This window comes from Chelonia mydas, chromosome 1, assembly GCF_015237465.2.
Source record: "Chelonia mydas isolate rCheMyd1 chromosome 1, rCheMyd1.pri.v2, whole genome shotgun sequence".
NCBI lineage: Eukaryota > Metazoa > Chordata > Testudines > Cheloniidae > Chelonia > Chelonia mydas.
In genome coordinates this window covers 122,978,658-123,004,817 of record NC_057849.1, presented here as the reverse complement: position 1 = coordinate 123,004,817, position 26,160 = coordinate 122,978,658, and the positions used below count along the sequence as shown (strand labels likewise).

The window sequence follows — 26,160 nt, the reverse complement described above, 5'->3', positions numbered from 1 at the left end:
CATAGGCAGGGATTTCACTGCCAAAACTCCTACCGCCACCACGGAAACCCTCTCTGGTTGGCAAAAAGGGCCTAGGATAGGAAAAAGGGCAAGATCCCCAGGCAGAAGGCTCCTTCCATGGCGGCAGCGGTCACTGGCATGGCCCAACCATTCGCCATGGCTCCCCCTGCCCTCCCTTCCACCAGCGCCAAGGATGCTCGCTCCTCAGCCTCCAGAGCATAAGCCCAGGTGGCTGCAATCCTGCCTGCCGCCCCATCACCATCTGTCACACCCCTCTGCCAGTTGCGGAGGTGGATGGGGCTGCTCTGGCCCCTTTCCCCTTGGGGAAGGGTGCTGATTATCAACCAGCTAATCTGGTCTGTGTTCTGGCACCAGTTCAACCTCCTGAGCCCTCCCACAGGGACCTTGACCAGCCTCCTGAGTCTCCCCCTGGGGGAGAGGGGACAGATCTTGTATGCACCTAGAGCCAGGTCCCTGCCTTCCGCCTCCAGGCCCTGTAGAGACTCCTTTACATTGTAGGTAGTCTGCTACGGAGCATACTGGCAAATGTCTTCCTCTGTTAGGACTCATACAACAAGCAGCTCTTATCTCCATCAAAGAGGTTTCTCATGAGACCCCTCTGTGCTGCTGGTCTTTTACCTATTCAGAACCCGGAAGCTAGTTTCAGTAAACAGGTCTGTAGTGGCCCGCACTGGGAAGGCCCTCCTCACAGAACCCTCATACATAACTCACACCTTTGTGCGCAGGTGGTAGAGTTCCTCTTGGTGCACTGGAGGATGGTCCTGGCTGGTGCCACAAGAACCAGAGACCTCCTGGACTGCGATTGGAGTGATTGGGTGGACCCTGCAATGCTCAGCTAGCTCATGGGGCTGCCCACCCTGTGTGTTCCCTGTCATGTGCTCCAGGAAATGAAGGCAGCCTTGCCTCCTGCTTCTCTCACTTTTCTTGAGCAGGTCCTGCAGGACGGTGCCCTCTGCCCATCCCTCACCCTGGCCCCCGTCATCAGGCCCCTACCCCACAAGCCTCCCTGGCTACCCCGACATGCCACCTGGGCCAACTGCATGACATCCAGCCAGTCCACCTCTGAACCAGGATCAGAGAACATCACATCCACTTCCATGGCCTCATGTCCCACTCTGACACCATGTGGCGGGACCGGTTGCCACCTGCGGAGCCTGAGCAACCCCAGTGGGACTGTCTGTACTCTACTGTTGTTACACAACCTGCTGGGGATATTAGTTGGAAGCTCCTCCATGGAGCCATGAGCACAGGTGTGTATCTGGTGTGGTTCACAAACTCCACCAACACTTGTTCCTTCTGCAATGAGAGGAAAGCCCTGTTTCACCCTACATAGATGTGCCCCAGGTTGCAATGGCTCTTCCAGTTCCTCCAGAACCTCTTACTGGGGTTCTGGCTGCATTTCTCCCCCTGCCTCCTGATCTATGCACATCCCATCACTAGCCCCACAAAGTGACGGAACCTCCTCCTGCCACCAGCCAAGATGGCCATCCATCACTCCAGGAGGAGGAAGCTGGGGGTGGGGGGTACTCTCTGGCTCTGGAGCCTATTTCTCATCCCTTATACAATCATGGTTCCAGTCAGAGTTCCTCTGAGCAGTGTCCACTGACTTTTAGGAGCAGGGGAGCTGTCCAGGTTTTCTGCTCAGTGCCCCTTTCTGGGTCCCTCATTTTTAACCTTTGACCTCTTTCCCATTCCTTTTTTCTCCTTCACTGTCTCACACACTCAACTGTGGCCTGGGCTTAGTGGTTCCTCCCCCTTACCTGAGGGAGGGGTTGGGGGGGACGCTTTAGTCTAGTGCAGGCCTAGACGCGTCTGTCCCAGTCCTACAAATAGCACAGAGCTTCCAACTTCTACAACCGTCTCCATTACTACACAGCCCTGATTCATGCCCAAAGCAAGTTCATTCTGTGCCATGAATGCGATAAATAGGATCTGATCATGTCATTAAAGACTTATCACAACACAGATGCACAAATGGACCAAATTAAGATTGCAGAGAGGCAGAAGGCAGCTCAGTCTGAAACAAAAGGGTGTTGTTCTGCTTGGGCAGAACGCCCCGGGCTCCTCTGTAACCAATGGGAAATTTTAAAGCCAGCATCCCCTGGCATAAATCCCTGAGGATGTGATGGAAATGCTGCCTGTCCTCCTCTGGGAGTGAATCCCCTTAGAGTACAACAACCCCCAGAGCTCAGGGAAGTGCAATTTTGAACTTCCTACAATGATCAGGCTCATTATGTGCATCACTTGGGACTTGTTGCTATTTCTGCAGAGTGCAGTGTCTCCAGGGTGGAGCTTAAATATGTCCCCCTCGCCGCCGCCCCAAAAAAGACGAGAACTGTACATTATTATGGACAAATCCTCTACAAAGTTAAACATAAAGGGAGACATTTAGAGCCCCATTTTATTACATTTATGTCCACTGAATGGCTCTCTTACACTGCTACGGTGGTGTAAGAGGTCTCAGTGTAAATGAGAATCAGCCCCACAAAATCTACATTTCCAAATATGGGCAAAGGAAGTTGCTGTTACAGCTTACAACTGCATGTCAGAATTATCAAACTGAAATCTACTTAGCACAAGTTACCCAAGCTACCAATTACTCAGCAAAAAGACATCAGCTCTTAAAAACAACTTCAAAAGCAGTTATGAGTATACTGATGTTTATGCAATGCAAACTAGGAGTCTAATCCATTAGTGTTGTGCAGCGTAAGTGCTAAGTGTTATCTCATTATTAATACATCTTCACTATGTATTCCAATTTAGAGCTTTTTCAAAGCCTATTCAAGTCAGTGGACAGATTCTCATTGATTTCAGTGGGCTTTGGATTAGGCCTTTCTCTACTAAATGTAAGCAGCTAATCAGAAAGGCATTAAGGATGGGAAAACTGATTTGGATAAAGTGAGAATCCTTCTAGCCTTTCATCTGAAACAAATCTGAATAGAAGCAAACATCCTTTGAGGTTCTGAAATATATGAATCTAGTATGAATCTATGAATGTATGAATCTTTGAACTTCTAGTTTCTGGCTGGTTGAAAATGGGATGTACTAAATTAATCAAGTTACATTCTTCTTTCCCTCCCAGTAACAGTTTTGGGACTGGGGTCAAACCACGTCCTACCCCTCCTCTACCACTCAGCTAGCCTGATCCCAGAGACCAGCCCAGGGCTGTCCTTAGGATTTATGGGGCCCTACACAGTATTATTAAACTGGTGCCCCTATGCCCAACAGCAGCCCGGGCTCACAGCCCGGGGGCGGAGAGGGCAGAGGGATGAGGCAGCAAAGGATACAGAGACGCCCGGCCCACCTCATGGCAGCGGAGAGTCACAGTTCCCTGCAGAGACCCCTGTACCCTCTCCCTCAAACAGAATGCGCAGCGCCAGCGCATTCAGCTCTGTGAATACAGCCCCTGCCTAAGAAGGCTGTGGCGCACGCTGGGTGTGCAGGAGCCGACTGGCTCTTACCTGCTGTCATGGGCGGTGGGTTGTATAAGTAGGGGCATAGCGAGCAGATCGAGGGACGTGATCGTTCCCCTCTATTCGACACTGGTGAGGCCTCATCTGGAGTACTGTGTCCAGTTTTGGGCCCCACACTACAAGAAGGATGTGGATAAATTGGAGAGAGTCCAGCGAAGGGCAACAAAAATGATTAGGGGTCTAGAGCACATGACTTATGAGGAGAGGCTGAGGGAGCTGGGATTGTTTAGTCTGCAGAAGAGAAGAATGAGGGAGGATTTGATAGCTGCTTTCAACTACCTGAAAGGGGGTTCCAAAGAGGATGGCTCTAGACTGTTCTCAATGGTAGCAGATGACAGAACGAGGAGTAATGGTCTCAAGTTGCAATGGGGGAGGTTTAGATTGGATATTAGGAAAAACTTTTTCACTAAGAGGGTGGTGAAACACTGGAATGCGTTACCTAGGGAGGTGGTAGAATCTCCTTCCTTAGAGGTTTTTAAGGTCAGGCTTGACAAAGCCCTGGCTGGGATGATTTAACTGGGAATTGGTCCTGCTTCGAGCAGGGGGTTGGACTAGATGACCTTCTGGGGTCCCTTCCAACCCTGATATTCTATGATTCTATGAAGCTGCCGCTTAGGGAGGCCCACCTCTTCTGCCTGTGGCCCCACCCATACTCCACCCCTGCTTCGCCCCAGGAGTTGCCCCCCGCTCTGCCTAGGCCCAGCCCCTCCCCACTGTCTCCCTCCTCTCTTCCTTCCCCGTTCCTGCTCACCCCCTTCAAGCCAAATCCCTGAACCCAAATGAAGCAAATGACATTTGAAAATACCACTCTTCTGCAATTTCTTTCTAAAGAAAATGGAGCATGTTTTTCCACTGCATGCGAGATAGTGAAGACGGGACATGCAGAACATACCTAATTAAAAGCATTAAATTTGGGAGTAAAAAATGTCAGTCACAGGTTTTTTGGATATACCTTGAAGTTTGTCAGAGATTTGCAAAAACTTTGTAGTAAGGGAAAGTCAGCTATCCTGCTGAATACAACATTAAATACTATGGAATACATGATGCAGCTATTCTCTGTTTTACATTTTCTTAATTAGTATTTCTAAGTTAATTATATATATATATATATATATATATAAATGTACTCTGTGACAAAGCTCTGTCCTTGTCTCTGTGGGTCCCGCATTTCCTGGCAGATTTCGCTAGACTCAGAGGCTCACTATGACCTTCCACGTAACCCTTCTTTCTCTAGAGACAAGGGTCACAGTCTACTGAGCCATTTTCATCATAAGCCAGCAAGGGAGGTGAGGAGAAGCTATCCTCCCTTGCACAGTCTTTGTTGTCTCCCAGTCTCAGTGATTAATCGGGGGGAGCCCAGGCCCACCCTCTACTCCAGGCTCCAGCCCAGGGACCCTAATAGTATCAGCTATGGTAGCTGACCTTTTAGAAACATGACACGTACAATTCCCTGGGCTACTTCCCCACAGCAGCCCTCACTTCCTCAAGCTCCACTTCACCCTTACCTCAGGGCCTCCTTCCTTGTGCCTGATATGGTGTGTACTACTCAGTCTCTCCAACAGCACAACTTCCTCCCACAGCTTCTGACATCCACCCACACGTGACCGACTGGGAGGCTTTTAATTAGTTTCAGCCAGCCCATGATTGGCTTCAGGTGTCCCAATCAACCTAGCATTCTCCCACCTTCTGGAAAGTTCTTAATTGGCCTCAGGTGTCTTAATTGACCTGGAGCTGCTGCCATTTAACTTATCCTGGTACCAGGGATTTGTTTAGCCTGGAGCTAATATATCTATCTCCCGCTACTTTTCTATAGCCATATGCTGTGTATGCCTAAGGACGGCCCTGGACCTGCCCACAGACCCTGGACTCCCCATTCCCTGCATACAGAATGCCCTGCCCCAATCCTCACACACACACCCCAAAAATCCAGGCTCCTCCACCTACCTTGAGTTTTTTCTGAGATAGTGAAGTAAAGTGCTCTTTGCCCTTCCCTCTCTTTGTCATCTGGGGACATGTCTAGATGGGATCACTCAGGAAAGTTAAGCAGAATCAGCTGAAGATGTGAGTTTAAAGTGCACTAGTTAAAGTGCATGAATCCCCTGTGAGGAGGCTCTAATTCAGAAGTAAAGTAGCCTTAGACTCCTTTACTTTAAAATGTGACTGGGAGCATCCACATGGAGGCTTAGCGTGTTTTAAATTCACATTTTCTGTTAATTCAGCTTAATTGTCCTGAGGGTCCCCACACCTGCTCTGGAACTGGCAATGAGTTGGCCCTCTCCCTTTCACTCCTGTGGCTCTCTGGGGAATCCAGTCTCCTTTCTCACTCTCCTGAAGGCGTTGTTCTTTTCCAAATCCTCTTTCTTTGCATCCTCTGAGTGGGGTGGGGTGTATGTTGGTCCCCCTGTTGCTGCACATGAACTTTTTGACACAGCCTGAGTTTGAGGTGCCGAGCCTAGAGTGCGATGCAGCATGAAAATATTCCCACTCACCTCTCAGACCCAAAAGGCTAGAATGGTCCATGTGCAGGAGCAGTCAGACTAAGAGAAATGCTTCAGCTTTTGCTGCCAACAAAATATAGGTCAGGCAGGCCTCTTGCCCCCCAGAAGCTCTTGGGAGAGTAGGTTTGGGGGAGTAACAGGATTCATCCTCTAAAGAACTACAAGGGGAAAATGGGCCTGGTGGCTACCTTGGAAAAAAAATTGGTGGGGAGAGGCGTGAGAAGGCTCCTTTTCATCCAATAGAAGTCAGAGTAAATAAACTCTGAGACTTTAAGGTCAGAAGGGACCGTCATGATCATCTAGTCTGACGGCCTTCACATTGCAGGCCACAGAACCTCACCCACCCACTCCTGTAATAGACCCCTAACCTCTGGCTGAGTTACTGAAGTCCTCAAATCACAGTTTAAAGACTTCCAGTTACAGAGAATTCACCATTTACACTAGTTTAAATCTGCAAGTGACCCGTGCCCCATGCTGTAGAGCAGGGGTTCTCAAACTGGGGGGTCAGGACCCCTTATGGGGTCACCAGGTTATTACATGGGGGCTCGCAAGCTATCAACCTTCACCCCAAACCACACTTTGCCTCCAGCATTTATAATGGTGTTATATATTAAAAACACATTTTTATATATTTAAGGAGGGTCGCACTCAGAAGCTTGCTATGTGAAAGGTGTCACCAGTACAAAAGTTTGAGAACCACTGCTATAGAGGAAGGCGAAACCCCCCAGAGATGTTTGGGCCTGTTCAAGGGGGTCTGAGTGAAAGAATGGAGGGGGCGGGGGGAGAATTGGGCAGGGATGAAGCTCTAAAAAAAGTTCAGATAACTGAATTTTGGGATGCTTATATGACCCTAATCTGATTTCCAAACTTTTTCTTTGATTAAAATACAACAGATTAATTAACTAGACATTTGTCTGAAGAACGTAATGTAACAATTGAAAATGTATTCTGAGGGCCAGATTCTGATATCCTTCCTCATCTTGATGAGCACCTTACTCTGTGATGTCCATGGGACCACTCATGGAATTAGAAGCTAGTCCTCTTAAGTAAGGACATCAGAATTTGGTGCTAAAGTAATGATTTGATAAACAGAGCTCTATGACTGCTAGCAAATCTTCAGAGCCATTGGAAGACACCCATCTTAGGTTTCCCTATAGCATCCCTCACTGTAGTATTTAAGTGCTGCCAATGTAAATTGGCTCTGAATGCAACGTGAACTTTGTCAAGAGTTCTGTTCTTCATTCTTCCATGATTCTAGTAACTACTATAAGATTTTTGGGTTGTTTGAGATTTGGGTAGTGTCCTTTTCCAATTTGTTTTTTTGATGGTGGATTTTTTGTTTTGCTGTTTACACTTAGGGTATTGTGAGAAGCCTTTATCAACTAGACTGGCCTTGCACACGCTCTAAAATTGGTGAGACTTTTAATCAGTCTATTTTCCTCTGGTACCTCATTCTACAAATCAACCTCTCCAACTGAGAATACCTTATCTCCAGCTCTCATGTGCTTTATTCTCAGCTTTGTTAGCAGCTTTATCCCAAAGGTGCACAGCTATCTTGGCAGGTGGCAACATGGGATGAAGCCACTGAAGTTGATGGGAGTTTTTCCATTGACTTCAGTGAAGCCAAGATTTAACCTCTGGTATCTGATGTAGCTGGGTCCTCATCTACTGATGACTTTGAAAATCAGCACCAAGGCTTTGAATTGGCCATCTGAAGCAAACTGAGAGCCAGTGGATAGAGAGGAACACAGGTGTGATGTTGTCCTAGAAGCTTGACTCACTTGAGGAGATGGGCCACTGCTTTCTGCACAAGCTAGAGTCTTAGTGCTGCTTCTGACTTGCCCCCTGAATTCACCATTCCAGCCAGTAAGACTACCAGGGTATCAAGGGACTTAATCTAGTCTAGGAAATAGCTTGCTAACATCGTCTTTATAGTTCTACACACAATTGAAAGATTCTGTGCTTGGACTTGGTAAGTGGTGCATTTGGTTCATCTGTGGGTTGTGTTTGTTTGTTTCTGTATGGGCTGAATAGTTGGGTCATGGGCGTCTGAGTAAGTACCTGAGACAAGTCTGTTTGTTGATGGCTCAGTAAGGGTTATGTGGTACTGACCCTTGGAACTTTGATCAGCCCACTATATGAGGTCTGAGGTCTGAGGTGAGAAGTAGAGCTGAGCTGAGCTGTGAAGGAAGACTTGCTATAAAAAAAAAATCACTTGCTAGACAAACCCAAACAGAGGCAGCTAACAGGAGAGTTTCAGAGGGAGTTTAGAGAATGTGTGTGAAACACTTTTCTTCCAGATTATGTTCTAAGTGCAATTCTACATTGGCCAGTGATGGAATAGTGGTGGTGACCTGCAATGGATATGCTATGTTTTCTTTCCTGCCTGAAGCCAGAAAGGACTTCCTGTGCATAAAATGCAGGTTGATGGCTGTGCTGGAGAAAAAGATTCTTGGATTGGATGGGCAAGTATAGATGCTACTAGAATCAGAGAAGCTGAGGAGTTCCTAGGCAGCCAGATTTGGTAAACATCAGTATCCCAGACTGAAGGAAGAAAGGAGCTGGTCACCAAGGAATCAGAGGGGAGGTTTGGCAGCTTGTAGCCACTGGAGGCAAGAGGCCCTGGTGGCATTCTCTGTGACTGGAGGCAGACCAGGGAGAAGAGGACCAGGTAGAGGGCCACATATCTAGAATTCTCCAATCGATATCAGGTCCGCAGAGTGAAAACTGTGGAAGATCTCTCTCAAGATCCAGCTGGACCAAGGAAGAGAAAGATGTATGGGACATACACATGGATGGCAGAGCAGCCCAACCTGTAAGAAAAATCAAGCTTGCACAGAAAGTGTTCTGCAACCATCCAAAGAATACAGGGAATCCTTGTTGGGGACTGAATACTCAGAAACATCAAAAGAAAATGCTGCAGGGGACAGATGGACAACGGGTTGGTGTGCTGTCTTCCCAGAGTCAAGATTGTCAAGCCAAAGGGGGGGCGGGGGGAGGGGGACTCGGATACACTCAATGAAGCCACACCAGGTGCAGAAGTATAATCAGTTTAATTGAGAAAGTGTAATAAGCTTCCCAGCCTTCATGCGTTACTAAATACGTGCTTTCCAGCAACTAACCAAGCAAGCAAGAATCAATGCTTACGCCCCTTCTGCTAAGGACAGTCCTGGACCCTCCAGCCTTGTCCTTGAGGGCTCGTAGCAGGTGCTACTCCAGCATGGGGAATACCTGGGCACCCACAAGGCCTAGGTCCACAGGTGAGACTGTTCACCTCATAGCAACTCTCATAGCCACTTTTATCATCATATCCTTCTAAGGAGTAGGGCGTATTCACCCACAAGCAGGCTCTGGCAGGAAACACTACTGTTTTCTATTCCCACACTTCACAGTCTTGGGCCTTGCTTATTTCTTCACTTGTTTATCCAGTTGAGTGGCTGCAAGCCAGCCCGGCCGGTCAAAGCCAGTTTACTACTAGGTCCCCCCGAACTATGCTGTAACAACAGCCCAAGGTAACCTGCGGTCAGCCCCAACAAAAATAGAAGAGGCCACCCTAAAATTGGATAGCTACTGAACTCAACAAGCGAAGATCCATTGGTGTTGGTTCATATCACCGCTAATGGCATGGTGTTCCAGGATATTTCACAGATAGATTACTTCAGGGAACTTGGAAGCACTCTGAAGAAGAATATACCAGTGCTCTTCTCTAAGATCCTGTCATGTGAGTGAAGGAGGTCAGAAGGCAGAAGATTATGGAAGTGAACTGCTAGTTAGGTAAGCGATATAGGGTGGAGGGGGTTGGTTTCATGGAACAGTTGTCCAATTTCTATAGGGAGAGAGGGCTGTATAGTTTGGATGATCTCCACCTCAGCAGAAGGGGAACCAATCTCCTCAGGGATAGTTTAATACCCACCTGACTATTCTAGTCAGCCTAATAAGAAAAGGGGAGGGTAAAAAGAGGGAAGACATGAGGGCTTATTTAGCACAGAATCAAGATGTTGGGAACAAAATTAATCAAGGGAGCAAAGGACCTGAAGAGGAGAAATTCTTTAATTGCCTCTACACCAATGGTAGAAGCTTGGGTAACAAACAGGAGGAACTGGAATTGTTTATTTATTAATATAAATTTGATCTAGTTGGTATTACTGAAACCTGGTGAGATTATTCACATGATTGGAATGTTAAAATCATTGGTTATAGCCTATTTAGGAAGGACTGAGTGTGCAAGAGGGGGGGGAACTCTGTGTCAAAAATGGCATTACCTGTTTCAAAATCACTGATAACTTCGAAGAAAATGGTCTTGAATGCTTATGGATTGATGCCCTAACAGAGAAAGCACAAGATGTGGTGTCATAAATATAAAGGGAAGGGTAACCACCTTTCTGTATAGAGAACTATAAAATCCCTCCAGGCCAGAGGCAAAACCCTTTCACCTGTAAAGGGTTAAGAAGCTAGGATAACCTCGCTGGCACCTGACCAAAATGACCAATGAGGAGACAAGTTACTTTCCAAGCTGTGCGCGGGGAAGGGGGAAACAAAGGTTCTGTCTGTCTGTGTGATGCTTTTGCTGGGACCAGTGCAGGAATACTCTTCAGAACTCCTGTAAAGAGTCAGTAAGCAATCTAGTTAGATGTGCATTAGATTCTGTGTTGTTTAAAGGGCTGATAAAATAAGTTGTGCTGAATGGAATGTATATTCCTGTTTTTGTGTCTTTTTGTAACTTAAGGTTTTGCCTAGGGGGATTCTCTATGTTTTGAATCTGACTACTCTGTAAGGTATTTCCCTTCCTGATTTTACAGAGGTTTTTCTTTTACTTTTTCTTTAATTAAAATTCTCTTTTAAGAACCTGATTCCTTTTTCATTGTTCTTAAGATCCAAGGGTTTGGGTCTGTGTTCACCTATGCAAATTGGTGAGGATTTTTATCAAGCCTTCCCAGGAAAGGGGGTGTAGTGCTTGGGGGGATATTTTGGGGGAGAAGACGTCTCCAAGTGGTCTCTTTCCCTGTTCTTTGTTTAACACACTTAGTGGTGGCAGCATAAGGTCCAAGGACAAAAGGTAAAAGTTTGTACCTTGGGGAAGTTTTAACCTAAGCTGGTAAGAATAAACTTAGGGGGTCTTTCATGCAGGTCCCCACATCTGTACCCTAGAGTTCAGAGTGGGGAAGGAACCTTGACATTGGGTATTACTTGATATCTGCTACAGACAACCAAATCACACTAGGGAACAGGATGACCAGTTCCTTAAGCACCTACTTGTGATATGTAGGGAAAAAAGGTATGTGATCATGGGGGACTTCAGTTTGAGTGACATACACTGGAGGTCTCATGCTTCCAGAACTAAAACATCCGTGGAATTTCTAAACATTATAGATGGCATCCAACACTATATTACACCTTCTCTTGACACTTAAAGAGGAACTCGGCACAGAACTAAAAATTAATGGTATACAGTGCTTTAAAGGGGCCAATTTCACAAAGCTGAAAATAGTTATGTTCCAAATTTTCTGGGAGGAAGAATTTAATCAGAAAAAGTGTGAATGATAATTGGGAATTGTTTCAGAACACTTCACTAGATGCTCAAAAAGTCACAATCGCACAATTAATAAAGAAGGGTGTATTGTTTTTTTAAAAAACAACAACCTGGCTTAGAAGGGAAGGGAAAGCAGCTATAAAAATTAAAATATAATAAATGGAACAAAAGGTGAGTTGACAATAATAAATATAAATCAGAAACTAGGACTTGTTGAAAACTGATAAGGGAAGCAAAGGGACAATCTATGGCCAGCAGAGTTGAGGACAATAAAAAGGAATTTTAAAGTATATTGTGGGGAAAAAAGAATCCTAACAATGGAACTTGTCCATTACTAGATGAAAATGGTAGAATTATCAATAAAAGTACAGAAAAGGCAGAAGTGTTCAATAAATATTTCTGTTCTGTATTTGGGAAAAACAGGTGATGTAGTTATATCATATGAGCATATACTCTTTCCATTCCACTAGTCCTCAGGAGGATGTTAAAGAGAAACAACTAAAGTTACATACTTTTAAATCAGCAGGTCCAGATAACTTGCATGCAAGAGTTTTAAAAGAGGTGGCTGAGGAGCTCACTGGACCATTAATGTTGATTTTCAATAAGTCTTGGAACCCTGGTGAAGTTCCAGAAGAAAGCTAATGTTGTGCTAATATTTTTAAAGGGTAAAAAGAATGACCCAGTGTAAGGGAAATACTTACCTCTTGATCACCTCTTTGTGACTGGATGTGGCATTGCAATCCTTTTCTTGCTCCTGGCATTCCCTGTAGGTTGTTGACACGTTGTTGGTAGTTCTTCAATGGCTTGACCCTCTGGCCAATCCACAAAGACTGAATGATCCCCTTCCAGGGTATTAAAGAGTCCCATCAATAAGCAGTCTATTTGCCCTCACTAGGGTCTTCAGTCCTGGCTCTGGGCCCTTTATTCTTACTCCCAAATAAGCCCTATCCCCTTCTCAGGGTTTATGCCACTTTTCTTGTGGAGGTGGGGGAACCCAGGTCTTCCTGCTACTCCGGGTTCCAACCCAGGGACGCTACCATGCCCTACTTACCTCATTCCTTCACTACTATTTCCTACCAGGCCCTTTTAAGACCACCCCTATCTCAGGGCCAACATTCTCAAATTCTTCTCTCAGCTATCCCAGCTGTGTAAGTTCACCAAGCCATAATCTCTCCTGATTGTCAGGCTCCTTTGGCCTGAGAGGACCACCATTCTCTGGTCCCAGCCAGAAACTGCCCTACTAGGCCTCTGCAGCTCCTTTTATAGGGCCAGCAAGGCCTAGATTGGCTGTTGCTGGCCCCCAGCCCTTGGAGGACCAGGTCTTAGTAGTTTTCTCTAGGCAAGCTTGGAGGACCCACTTTTGCTGCTCTTTTCCTGGCAGCTCGCTGCTTCTTGGGTTGAGGTGTAGTAGGACGGGAGGCCCCTAGTAGGTAGCTGCAAAGACCAAATGCATCCCATCACATCGGGTAATTAAAGGCCTGTCAGTCTGACATAAATCCTGGGCAAAATAATGGAGCAGCTGATATGGGACTCAACTGATAAAGAATTAAAGGAGAATAATATAATGAATGCCAGTCAACATGGGTTTATGGAAAATAGAGCCTGTCAAACTAATTTGATACTTTTTTTTGATGATATTACAAGTTTGTCTGACAAAGATAATAGTGCTGATATAATATATACTTAGACTTCTGTAAGGTGCCTGACTTGCTATCACAGAACATTTTGATTAAAAAACTAGGATGATATAAAATTTGCATAGCACTTATTAAACGGATTAAAAGCTGGCAAACTGATAGGTCTCAAACTGTAAATGGGGAATCATCATTAAACAGGTGTGTTTGTAGTAAGGTCCTGCAGGGATACGTTCCTGGCCCTATGCTGTTTGACATTTTTATCAATGACCTGGAAGCAAACAAAATCATCACTGATAAAGTTTACAGATGACACAAAAATTGGGGAAGTGGAAAATAAGTAAGATGACAGGTTACTGATACAGCGTGATCTGGATCATGTGGTAAACTCGGTGCAAGCAAAAATATGCATTTTAATTCAGCTAAATGTAAATGTATACATCTGCAAAGAATGTAGGCCATTCTTACAGAATGGGAAACTCTATCCTGGGAAGCAGTGACTCTGAAAAGCTTTTGAGATTGTGGTGCATAATCAGCTGAACATGAGCTCCTAATGTAACACTGTGGCCAAACGGGTTAATGCAATCCTTGGATGCACAAACAGGGGAATCTCAAGTTGGAGTAGAGAGGTTATAATATATCACTGGTGTGACTACTGCTGAAATACTGTGTCCAGTTTTGGTGCCCACAATTCAAGAAGGATGTTGATAAACTGGAGAGGATTCACAGAAGACCCAGGAGAATGATTAAAGTATTAAAAAACATGCCTTATAGTGACCGGCTCAAATAGCTTAATCTTAAAGAGAAAGTTAAGGGGTGACTTGATTACAGTCTATATGTATCTATATGGGGAACTAATATTTAATAATGGGCTCTTCAAGCTAGTGGAGGAAGGTATAAGATGATCCAATGCCTGGAAGTCGAAGCTAAACAAATTCAGTATGGGAATAAGATATACATTTTTAACAGTGAGGGTAATTAACCACTGGAACAATTTACCAGCGCAACCACAATTATACTAAGGATGAGGCCTAGGTCAAATGTTCCTACCTTCTCCCCAGTCAGAGCCGAAGTGCCGAGGCAACTGCTCCTGTCTTTTGGGGTCCCACTTTCACCTTTCTCCCCTCCCCATGTGCAGTTTACAGGGAACGACATGCAGGGCCATGGTGGCGGAAACATGACCATATTACCAGAGTCAGACCATTAGTACTCCCCATCCCCAGTTCTGCCACCACTGGAAACGGTGGCCTCCTGGCATGTCTGAGCCCCGCAGTGAGCAGGAAGTAGGCACCTAAGGGGTCTCCCCAAGAGCCAGGAGCCCAGCTGCAGCTGCTGCATGGCCTGCTAGCTCCAGCCCCACCAGGACCCAAGCTGGCCAGCTCAAGGAATCATGGCCCTGGGGCTTCCCCTCCCCAGGAGCTCCTGAGCAGCACAGGGCAGGGGGAGCCGACCTGGGCCCCGCTCAGCCTTCCCCAGCTCCAGGAATGACAGCCCTGGGGCTACCCCTCCCCTGTGGGAGGCTGAGCAGGGACCAGGCCAGCTCTCCTTGCCCCTTAAAGCTAAGGGTACTCCCGGGGAGGGGACCCACTGGGGCCATGATTCCAGGAGCTGGGTGACTCAGACCCTGGTTGTCTGAGTGGGGTGGAGATTGGCAGGCTCTGCAGTGTCTGCAGTTGAACTTGGAGCCCTGGAGGTCTACCCCACACCCCAGTAGCTAGGCCCACTGCTTGCAGGCTGCCAGGCTCAGACATGCTGAGGGATCACCTCTTGCAGCTGCTGCCCCTGACATCTATGAGCGAGGGGTAAAGGAGGCTGACCCTTGGCCTTCCATATCTCCCTCTTCCCCCACTTTTGCATCCCTGCAATTTGCCAAGGGTTGTGGTGGATTCTCCATCACTGCAAATTTTTAAATCAAGATGGGATGTTTTTGTAAAAGACCTGTGCTAGGAATTATTTCAAGGAAATTCTATGGCCTGTGTTATACAGAAGGTCAGGCTACATGATCACAATGGTCCCTTCTGGCCTTGGAATCTATGGATCTATGAATCAAGGCAATTATCAGACCTGGAATCATTTTGGGAGTGTTCAGCTGTTATTCAGGACTACCCCACTTATTCTGGTATAGCAACATTTAAAGTAAAGGGAGCTAATCAACCAACTTGGTCAGGCTAAATCAATGAGAACTGTGAGTTTACCAAAATGTGTAACAGTAAGGAAAGTGTCTCATTATAACTGTATCTTAAATGTGCACAGTAAAATCTATGGAGGATTAATAGTAATCGAGGGCCAGCTCCTTAGCCCAGCTCCCTGCTTAGCTGGAATGCATGCTGGGGTAGCTGCACAGGGGAAATAACGGGAAGAAATTTCTCCACTCAGGCCTGCAAAGTAGCTGTAGAGCTGCTCCTAGGAGGATACTTCAGCACAATGGTTGAAGTCGCTCAGGGTTTCCCTTCAACAGCCTACACATGGTGAGAGAAAGAAGAGCAGAAGGCTCCGTGGAGCAACATCCACCCTCTGTTTGACTGCCCTGGTCCTGACTGCATCCATGGCCATGCAGGAGCCATACTTGAACTGGGATCCAAGATGGGCAGGGACTGCATGCCCTCTGCATGGCCACATACTCAGCTTTCCCCTTGCACAATCAAACTGTAATAGTTTATTGCCAGGGGGTCCTCCACAGCGGCAGACAAGGGGGCTACATTTGCCCCTTCATAAATAAGCAGGTCTTAAAGCTGACCTCTCCACACTACACCAGTGCGTATTTGACCAGTCAGCCTAGTGCAAGTTATAATTAAGGAATGTAGATTCAATAACCACATGAACAGACTCCAGAGAGGTCATCTTACCAGGAGGGTCACCCTCAGAACTAGGGCTATCGCTATGCAAGCATTGTATCTTTAGTGTAGACCTTTAAGGCAAAGGCCCGATTTTCAGTTTCTCCATTCTTGGATAATGCAATGGAGTGGTGGAAAGGGGTGGTCCCTACATTTTTGGGGCCATGCACGGGTCTGCTGGTCCCAGTATAAGTTTGAGCAGCCTCCATACTCTGTTTCCCTTGGACAGTGAGAAGCACAGAATAGTGATAATAAAGTGCACTCTGGTCACACATCTATTCCACCTGCTATACAGGGAGCCAGCAGGAACTGGGCTGGTGCAGACCCCACTGCAGTAGCTCTACGCTATCCAGGGAAGCCCTATGCACAAGGGGTAGAATGAGGGGAGCCTTTTCTGTTCATTTTAAGGCCATTTCCATTGCCAGAGCAGTGTAAAAGGGTATTAGTGTAATACACTATCCAGCCCAAGTTTCCTAGGAAGGTGTGACATTTGTAATTGCAAATTAATTCTTAAAAAGCACTAACTGGCTGCTTCTTTCAATCTGAGTCCACAGCAAGACTCACTAGAGTCAGTGGGAGTTTAGCTATTGACTACCGTAGAGCCAAGATTTCACCCATGCTGAAGGGCTTTAGAGAAAATCAAAGCTTTATCGTGAAAATCAATAGCACTCCTAAATAATATTTCTACACAAGAGCAGCGCTGATGGATTCACCCAAGGATTTGCATTCTGTAGAATGAATGCCACCAACTGAATCCCTTGGCGCTATTAACAGTGTTCCCAACTCCCACAATTTTACCACAAGTCTTGTAATATTTGGTGTTTTCTTAAAGACCCAGCTTCAGAAGACAGATAAATACATGGATTATCTAGCCCTCAGGGTGGTAGAAAAAAGCTTGAAAACATGCAGTGAATGCACCCTAAAGGCTCGGAAACCAGATGGAAAAGAAAAAGAACCCCAATGTATATTTTAATACAAATATCATGATTTTTAAGCTAATCTTATGATTTTTGAACTCTTGCAGCTGGCAATATTGAGTCAGTCACTTCTCTTTACCTTTCGACTCAGCATAAAAAGCCAGTCGGGCAAGTGACAGTTGATTCAGTTTTTGTGTGCAAAAGTGAGAGCAGCCAAGGAGAGAGAAACACTTGAGGCCATATACAGCCATCCTGTTGTATGCAAAGCTCCCTTAAGATTTCTGCATGTGAAACAATGTAGCATGTGGCCAGTTAAGAACAGAGGATAAAAATAACTGACTTAGGGTTTGATCCTGCAAGATGCTGAGCGCGCTGAGCTCCATCTAGCTAAGCATGAGCTTAACTTTAAGCCTATGGCTATTCCTAGTGATTTCACTGAAGACAATAGGATTGGGCATGTGTACAGTTAAGCACATGCCTACGTGTTTTTGTGGATGGAGGCCAGAGTGCCTTGCTGGATTTAGCCCTTTGTGCATTGGTTTTTTTGTTGGTTTGTTTGTTTGTTTATTCTTGGAAATGTATCCCTGGGGTGAAGCCTTGGCCCCACTGAAGTCAATGGCAAAACTCCTATTCACTTCAGTCGGGTCAGGATTTTACCGCTGGCCTTTAATTATGCTTTTCTGTATTAAAATCCAACCAAACAGATAACAAAGGGAATTTGTTGTCTTGTTTATAAAGTCACAGGGCCTGATCCTGGGAGATGCCAATGACCTACAGCACAGTGGGCACTGAGGGCACTTAACACCATGCTGGAAATACTTGGCCTCTCCCAGGACCAGGACCAAAGCTTGCAACAGCAAGGCCTTGCTCCAAAGCTCATTGAAGTCAGGGGAGTCTTTCTCCTGATTTCAGTGTTCTTTGGGGAAAGCCCCAAATGAGGGAGTTGAGTCTAGAGCTGGGTGAAATTTTTCATCCAAAACTTTTTTTCACTAAAAATGCAGATTTGAGTCGACCAAAACATTTCACAAATTTGTGTTGATTTTCATGAATTGTTTTGGTAAAAATATATATATATATTTGAAAATGCCAGGTTAGGTTCACAAATGGACAAGAAGGAGGTGGTCCCCTTATACCCAATAGTGAGGACACTCATCTCAGCTGTGGGAGACCCACATTTGAATCCCTCCTCTGGAGCAGGGACTTGCACTGAGATCTTCCATATACCAGGTAAGTGCTCTAACCAGCAGGCTATTGGGTAATTGTAGCATGGGACAAGCTCTTGACCTTTTCTGTTGAAGCTGTTCTACTTGGTATAAATAACTAAATATTCATTGGAGCAGGGATTGGAATCTGGGGTCCCACCTCGCAGGAGGATGCCCTGACCCCCATAGCCTATAGAGTCACTGTCTTTCTCTCTGGCCCAATAAACACTGAAGGATTTCAGACAAAGTGGAGCAGCTTCAATAGGAGAGATTAAGCTGACTCATCACCACCACACAATAGCCTGTGAGGGAGAAGGATTAGGATTTGGGACACCTGGTTTCAATTTGTTGCTCCAGAGTAAGGATTTGAACCTGGATCTTCTACAGCCTAGCTGAGTGGGCTAACCACTGGGCTATTGGGTAAACAAGGAAAGGTACCTCCTGCTCAATTTTGTAAAGTTAGGTTTCATTTCCAAATTTTCTCTGCTTTTATTTTAAAAACAGTTAAAAATGCCTCAAATCAAAACAAAATGTTTTTTTGGACCCAAAATTATTCTTTTTCTGATTTTTCAATTCACTGAAAATTTCTAAAAAAAATTTGGTTTGGGGTTGACTTGAAACTAATGTTATTTTTGAATTTTCAGAACTGCCTATGAACCGAAAATCAGTTATTCACACAGCACCAGCTGAGTCACCAACTAGTGGCATTGGCCGAACTCTAAGGTTATTAAAAATTGCCATCTGAAGCTTCCAGATAATAGCAATTTACTCCAAAGAAACTAGGAATGTAATGGATTCTACACATATGCTTGCTGCAATAAAACTTAAATGTACAATTAATGCAACTTCAGATACTTATTACAATGAAATCTGTCTTCAGTAAGCACCAAAGCACCAAGCAAGTATTGATTCTATAGAGGAGGTGGACTAACTAGAAATTGAACAAAACAGTACTGGAAATGTATAGTGACCACTTGAAAATATCCCTATGACAGCAGTTTGCTTCTAGACCAAGGCCCAGATTTTTAATGTATTTGGGCATGCCTGTGCTCAGCATTGCAACATAACTGATTTAGGAGCCTAAATCTCATTTTCAAAAGGAATTTAGGCACTTAGGATGGGATTTTGGCTCCTAAGTACCCAAGTCTCTTTTGAAAATGAGATTTAGGAGCCTAAGTCACTTAGGTGCCTCTGAAAATTTTACTCTACTATTTTCCCTCTACGGTTTGTGCACTTGCTACGCTAGGGCAGTAAACATCTTAGAAGCTCCATTTCCTTTTACTACGTGGAAATATTGTCAGGCTCACCATTTCTCTTGCAAGCTTCACGTTCTCACTGTGAAACTAGTCAGCGGGAGAGCACAGCCATCAGACACCAAACAGATTTACTGGGAGACGAAGAAAGATTTTCTGAACTTAAAAAAAACGTGAGGGGTGTATCAAAACAGTCAACTTGCAAAGTGAGGAAACAACTAACGGTTGCAGAAATATATGGTCATTTCCTGAACTCTGTGCTCTGAGGAGTAACCAACATAAGATGTTTTCTAACAGCCAATCTGTCATTTATGGGCTTTTCATGCTACGCCATACACTGGAGCAGGTAAGGACAACTTTTCACTTCCTTTTCATGCTCTTTTTTTAGAGTAGTTTTTCAGTAGGTGAAATAAAGATTGGCTTATTTCCCTCCTCCCGCCATATTCTTTACTCATGGAAAGAGTCCAAAATGATCACTGAAAAGCAACGAGCGATATATGTCTGCAGCACTGATGACTGGACAATTTAGAAATAAAATGATTATTTTATGGGTTAAAGTGACAGCATATTAGAAAAAGGTAACTTTGCAATCAGTCCGAATTATTGCAGCAGGTACTGTAGTAGGACAAACAGCTAAGATGTTCAAATAATCTATTAGAATAAAGGGGCATCAGGTGTAAATTTTGCTTTTAGTAAGAAGAACTGTGAAAGATGTAAAGAACTCCAAGTGACATCATAAAAGCAGAGAATCAGCTTCTAGTCTTTGATAGAAACCCAAGTGAATAAACTTTGTACCCAATTTCTTTGTAAATCTGGACTAGATATGTATCTTTAACCTTTGCAGAGTTGCGATTTATAGTCATTCTGAGACTGCGCGGGCAAAACATCTGCAGTGAAGTTTACAGCGTGAGCACATGCACACAATAAGAATCATAAATATGCAGTCAGACCATAAAAAGATATAATTTCACATGGGCTTTTGGTGACTGCCTCACAGCATAAAAGCAGAACTCTGACAGACTAGTACCAGATGGAAGTCTTCTTGTAGCACAGTGCACTTTTGCATGTTGTATTTGTTGTCTTTCTCAATATACTATTTCTATATGAAAGGTTTTCCATATTTCAAAAAAGTTATTTGTAGGGCACTTATAATAATAGCATGATGCCACCAGCCCATCACTATTCCATGATTTCTGGAAATGTTCAGCTATTGTAGGCCAATGTTTTAAAAGGACCTGCCCTGCCCACAATCAGTTGTAGCATTAGACATTGACTACCTGACTGTGCCTGCCTTTTCGAATGAGCACCTTCTGGATTTTATAAATGGAAAAAATACCTACATAGATTCTAGATAAGAGGTTCAAAAGCCCTCATGTGAATTAGGAACATAAGTCCCATCAACTTTCAATGGGGTTCCTAAGACGCTTCTGTCTTAAGTACTTATTCAACCCCCTTATTGTAGAATCTGAGCACCTCACAGTGTTTAATGTATTAACCTCACAGCATTCCAGTGAGGAAGGGAAGTGCTATTATCCTCATCAGACAGACAGGAAACAGAGCTCACAGGGTATGTCTACACCAGTGGTCCCCAAACTTTTTACCTCACCCCCCTCTTTACCCCTGAAGCCGGGGCCGGGAGCAGGGCTGCGGCTCCGGGAGGCAGACTTGGGTAAGGGGGGCAAGGCTGGGGCCACAGCTGAAGGCAGGACCGGGAGTGGAGCCTTGGCCGGGGGCCAAGGCCAGCAGCCCGGGCCACAGGCATGGGGGTGGCAGTCGAGGCTGGGGGCAGAGCCTTGGGCGCAGGACTAGCAGTAGGGCCCCGAGCGCAGAGCCCTGGACATGGGGCCGGCAGCTGGGGTCCTAGGTGCGGGGCTGGGAGCAGGGCCACGGGCGCGGGACCAGCAGCTGGGGCCAGCAGCTAAGGCTGGGGCCAGGAACGAGGCTGGGTGGTGCTCCCTCCCCACCACAGCACCAGCTGCCCCCCCCAAAGTTTCTCTGCGCCCCCCTAGGTGGGCACGGCCCACAGTTTGGTCTACACTGCAGCTAGGAGCAAACCTCCCAGCCTAGGTACACAGACTTGTGTCAGCCGGGCTCATGCTAGTGCTTTAAAAATAGCTGTGTGGACATTGCAGTATCAGCGGAGGCTCGGGTTAGCCAACCAGCTCAAGCTCAACCTGGCCCTTGGGTCTGAGCTCAGGTGGCTAGCCTAAGTCTCTGTCATTGCCACAACATCCACACTGCTATTTCCGGCATGCGAGCATGAGCCCCCACCCACCGCAAATCTGTCTACCTGGTCTAGGAGGCTCAGTCTCAGCTGCAGTGTCAACACGCTGAGAGAGGCTAAGTGACTTGCTCAAGGTCAAACAGGAAGTTGGTGGGGAGCCTGGAGCTGAATCCACATCTCCAGCTGCACCCTACACCTTTCTGCAGCGCTTTTCAAGATACTTCCAAGTATTTGTGACAATTTTACCCGGTATCATCTACACTTGCAATTAACTGTGCAGGCAATTTTGCTCTCAGCAAAGCTTGTAAGTGCAAAAATGAGAGGCCAAGTTGAGAGTCTTTAAAAATTTTGCCCAGAATATTCTTGGTCAGAATGAGTATTCTTGTTTGGTGCAGGAATATGGGTTGGAAGCAGGGGGGTGCAAACAAATTTAAATTCCACTCCTCTGGGGGACACGTTCTGTGCCCCCACTGTGGCCCCGGGCCACAGGAGCTCGTTCTTCCCGCTGTGGCCCCAGGGCTGGAGCACCTCACTCTCAACACTGGAGCCCCAGGGCCAGAGGAACTTGCTCTCCCCGCCGGGGCCCCAGGGCTGCTGTCAATTATTGGGGGGGGGGATGCCTCTGCTTGCCCCCCCCCCGCACCCTTGTGCATGCCCCTGATTGGAAAGAGTACCAAAAGAAGAAAGGGGTAGGTTAGCTGTAGTGACAAAAATGGAAAGATTTATAAGAGAAATTGCCAGTGTGATCTTCCCCCACCAATAAACCATGTGTGGGTAGGAGGGTGGGGAATCATAGAACCATAGGGCTAGAAGGGACCACAAGGGTCATCTAGTCTAACTTCCTGCCAATATGAAGGATTTGTTGTGTCTAAGCCATCCAAGACAGATGGCCACCCAGCCTCCTTTTGAAAATCGCCAGTGAAGGAGCTTCCAAGACTTCTCTAGGCAGTTTGTTCCATTGTCCTACTGTTCCTAGAGATAGGACGTTTTTCCTGAGATTTAATCTAAATCTGCTAGGCTGTAGTTTGAACCCTTTGCCTCTTGTCCTGGCCTCTGTGCCAAGAGAGAACAATTTTTATCCATTTTTTTTATGGCAGGCTTTCAAATATTTGTAGATGGCTATCATGTCTCCCCCTTAATCTTCTTTTTCCAAACTAAACACACCCAGCCACCAGGCCCCAGCAATATCTCTTTAAGAAGCTAGTTGTTAGGCTCATGAAGCAGGCCTCCCATGGTCTCTCTCTGGAACATGGGGAGCAGGGCTCCAATGGCCTCTCAGTGAGGATTTGCACCCTATGGTAGGCGAGAAGGGCTGTTAAAATAGCATAGTGGAGTTCCATGGCTACTATCTCTCAGTCATTCCGTATTCTTTGCTTTGCTTACAAATAAAAGGATGGTTTTAAACTGAAACTGAGGAGGCCAGGTTCCATTTCCTAGTACTACAGTTTTGATTCAATTTCCGAGCCTTCAGATTTGTTGCCATATTTTTTGTCTCCTGTTCTTTTGCCTTTGTCCAAAACTGTTTCATTCTGTTTAAGTACAGTTTTAAAATGTGGTTCTACTCCGAGAAATGACTCTGTAAAAATGGCATCATGGGGTTCCAGGTTTATTGTGCCGCAACAAGCTCCAGAGCAAACGTGCTGGATTTACAAGTAAAAAGAAGCTTGTTTGTTTGTTCTGACCACCAGCCCTGAAAACTGCTTGGATTCTGAGAGTCAAGCTGGCTTGCTTTCTGGGTCATGTATTACATGAAGGAAGCCTGATAGTAGCTTCATAGTTAGGACTGTGTACTAAAAATGGACGTAAAATAAGCAATCCGCTCCAGTTTTTTTGCTAAAAGAAATTTCTCACAGGGTTAGATTTGAGGCCCTTTGAATTGTCTGTGTAGTTTTTGTCAGGTTTTTTATACGTTTTTAATGGGCAACCTTTGAGGCCTCTGGCTGAAAAACCTACTTTTCATTGTTGATGAATATTTCTTTTTAAAAAAGCCATCATCTACCTCCACAAAACTTGGTAATGAGGTGGGTCCTGTGCAGGTCTTGTGCAATAGCTCATTAAAAAAAAAGAAATGTTGGGTCAGCCATTATTTATTGTTATGACTGAAAGTTTATGCCCTATGCACATTGCTGATGGATGGGAGTAGAGGCCCAGAAGCTTAATGTATGGGGGCTAGGCACACAAACCCTTTTTGCATACAAGGCTACATTTTTCTATCATATTTTATTGTGTACCTGTTATGGATACATGTGCAGCTGCTTCTACCACCACAGGTCCCCTTGCAGAAAGCCCAATTAAGTACTGAAATAATTAGAAAATTAACACACAAAATATCTTCACTGTGAAGCATTTAGAATTGCTACAGACACAAACCCACAAAAAAGCAGGCGAGTGAAACGGGAAGCCACCTAACAGTATGTAGTCTGTAGGCCACTGTCACAGATCTGATACGGCACCCCCTCCAGGCCACCCAGCAGATTGCTGTGAAGGACTCAGCCCCTAGGTCCCCAGGGTGTATTAAGCTTCTGGAGCCTGAATGAAGCCCAGCCACTACCCCAATCTTGGGGTCCCAAGGCACACCCTCAGAGTGCAACCCAGCGTCTAACACTCCCTTCTGGGAGCTGGAACCCGCTGTCCAGCTGCCTAGCCCCTGGGCTCATTGCTGAACCTTCAGACTCCCCCCTACTTAGAAACATCCTCTCTCAGAACTCCACTCCAAGATGTGAGTCTTCTCATTTACAGTTCCCTTTCTCCAGAGGCACATGGCAGTTGTGAGGAATATAACACAGAGAGACTTTGCTCAGCATTTAACACATTCTTGCTGTTTTACTTAACAAAGCACAAGAGAGTATGGATCATGTAGAAAACAACAAACACCCTAACTGCACTGCCCCTCATTAGTTCACCATTCCCTTGGGAGTCCTTGGGGGACCATCTGGGATCAGGAAGTCAGGCAAGCAGTGTTTTCCCTGCCTCTTATATGACCTCCCGTCAGCTTGAGCTGCTAAAAGTGGCCAAAGATCCCAAATACATCCACTGACCTCTCCCCAGACAAACCGGTTCTCCTGGGGAGGCACTATCCTATTCTCTAGAGTTATGACATTTCAGAGAGAAGCAAGCTAAGTGAACTAACTTCTATTGTTATTCTTTTGCCACCAGCCTTTGGAATTTCTGTCTAATACGGAGACAAAGAGACAACAGAGAAGGCAAAAGGTTGCTCTGTAGCCTATAGAGCTAGCCTGCTTGCTTGCATATATGTCTTTTCTTATGAGTTGATCATTTGCCACATTATAGGGTTGCTATTGGTTTTATAATAGGGTTATCCGTTTGTATTAGAGTACTTTAACTGTAACTCAAGGAACCTATAGGCAACATCCTGTATGTTAAGCTAAAGCAAGTTAACATACATATGATCGAGACCTTTATCTTAGATAGCTGGTGACGAGCTAAAACATACAGTATATATGTGTGTGACCTTTCACATAGATAAGTGGGCAAGTCAAAGCAAGTTGGTGGTTAAGACCACCCAAGTTCATGGACTTTTTCAGAGTTAACAGGTACATCACAAAGAACATAGAAATAACCAAAACAGGACAGAAACAACAGAGGTGAGGATGAGCTAATGGTCTCTAATAGTTACGAATATGTCTTAATACACATGAACATGCCAGCCCATAGAGAAAGTGTACCCTAACATTTTTGTGGGTGAGGAAGTTAACTTTGGACATGGAAGGAGGACACTAAAGATCAGGCCCTATAATAGGGGCAACCCACCATATTGGGGAAGTTCAGCTTGTTTATTGTTAGTTCGTCATTGTTAGTTCTTAATAGTTAGTTTTAAGTAAACTCTACGTTAGTTTCTGTAGTCTTTCTATAGCTTTTAGCTCCAGCTTCTTCTGTGGTCTTCATCTCTCATTCAAGACTTGAGGAACCTGGACCATTGAACTCTCTTGACATGCCAGGGGCAAGGCTGGTCCTTTGTCTCTTATCACCAGGTTTTCAAGGAAGGTGTGAGTATATTAATCGAGAAGTCTTTATAGTATATAGTACCACCTGTACTGCTAGAACAATATTATTGCTTTTGTAATTGGTTCTTTATTTGATTATTATTTGATTGCTATTCCATTACTTTTCCATTTATCTCAGCAATAGGCTTAAAGCTGCCTTTTGTTCTCAGTGTGAGTTTCCTAGTCAGACATCCCGATGGTCCCTGCAAATTCTGTGTAGCCTGATTCTGGGACAAGAACCTTATTATCTTCTGATCAGATTAATTGGTGAGACTATAACCCATATTATCTAAGCAATATTATTAATCTCCCATCAAATGAGGCAACAGCACCTTCAAGATAGTTTGCAGTTTGGTAACGATACATAGAGAGTTCATAATCTTACACAGAATTCATGTGTTGTACAGACAGATTCCCAAAATGTCACATCCTCTACTCAGAAACACACACTTTACCCTTGCCACAAGTACTGTGCACCGCAGACCACATACCACAACCTTCCATCTGCCCACCTTGGGATGCCAGACTTCCACCCCTCTCTTCAACTCCCCTCCTGCACACACACAACCC

The 26,160-nt window shown here is 45.4% G+C and overlaps 1 protein-coding gene and 1 long non-coding RNA gene across 15 annotated transcripts in view; one reads left to right on the top strand and one right to left on the bottom strand.

Moving 5' to 3' along the window:
- LOC122464005 overlaps nucleotides 1–26,160 on the bottom strand; it is a 78,342-nt gene that overhangs the window by 45,049 nt on the left and 7,133 nt on the right. The window lies entirely within an intron of this gene.
- The window catches only part of P2RY8 (P2Y receptor family member 8), a 46,551-nt gene continuing 39,761 nt past the window's right edge, over nucleotides 19,371–26,160 (top strand). For 2 of the 14 annotated variants that reach the window (XR_006287825.1, XR_006287827.1), the window contains exons 1-2: nucleotides 19,389–19,708; nucleotides 25,730–25,857. The gene's annotated coding sequence lies outside the window, so the exon portion shown is untranslated. Of the gene's footprint in view, nucleotides 19,709–24,742; nucleotides 25,594–25,729; nucleotides 25,858–26,160 lie in introns of all 14 variants that reach the window. The other 12 variants (XM_037899578.2, XM_037899566.2, XR_006287826.1 and 9 more) reach the window with 11 other exon arrangements.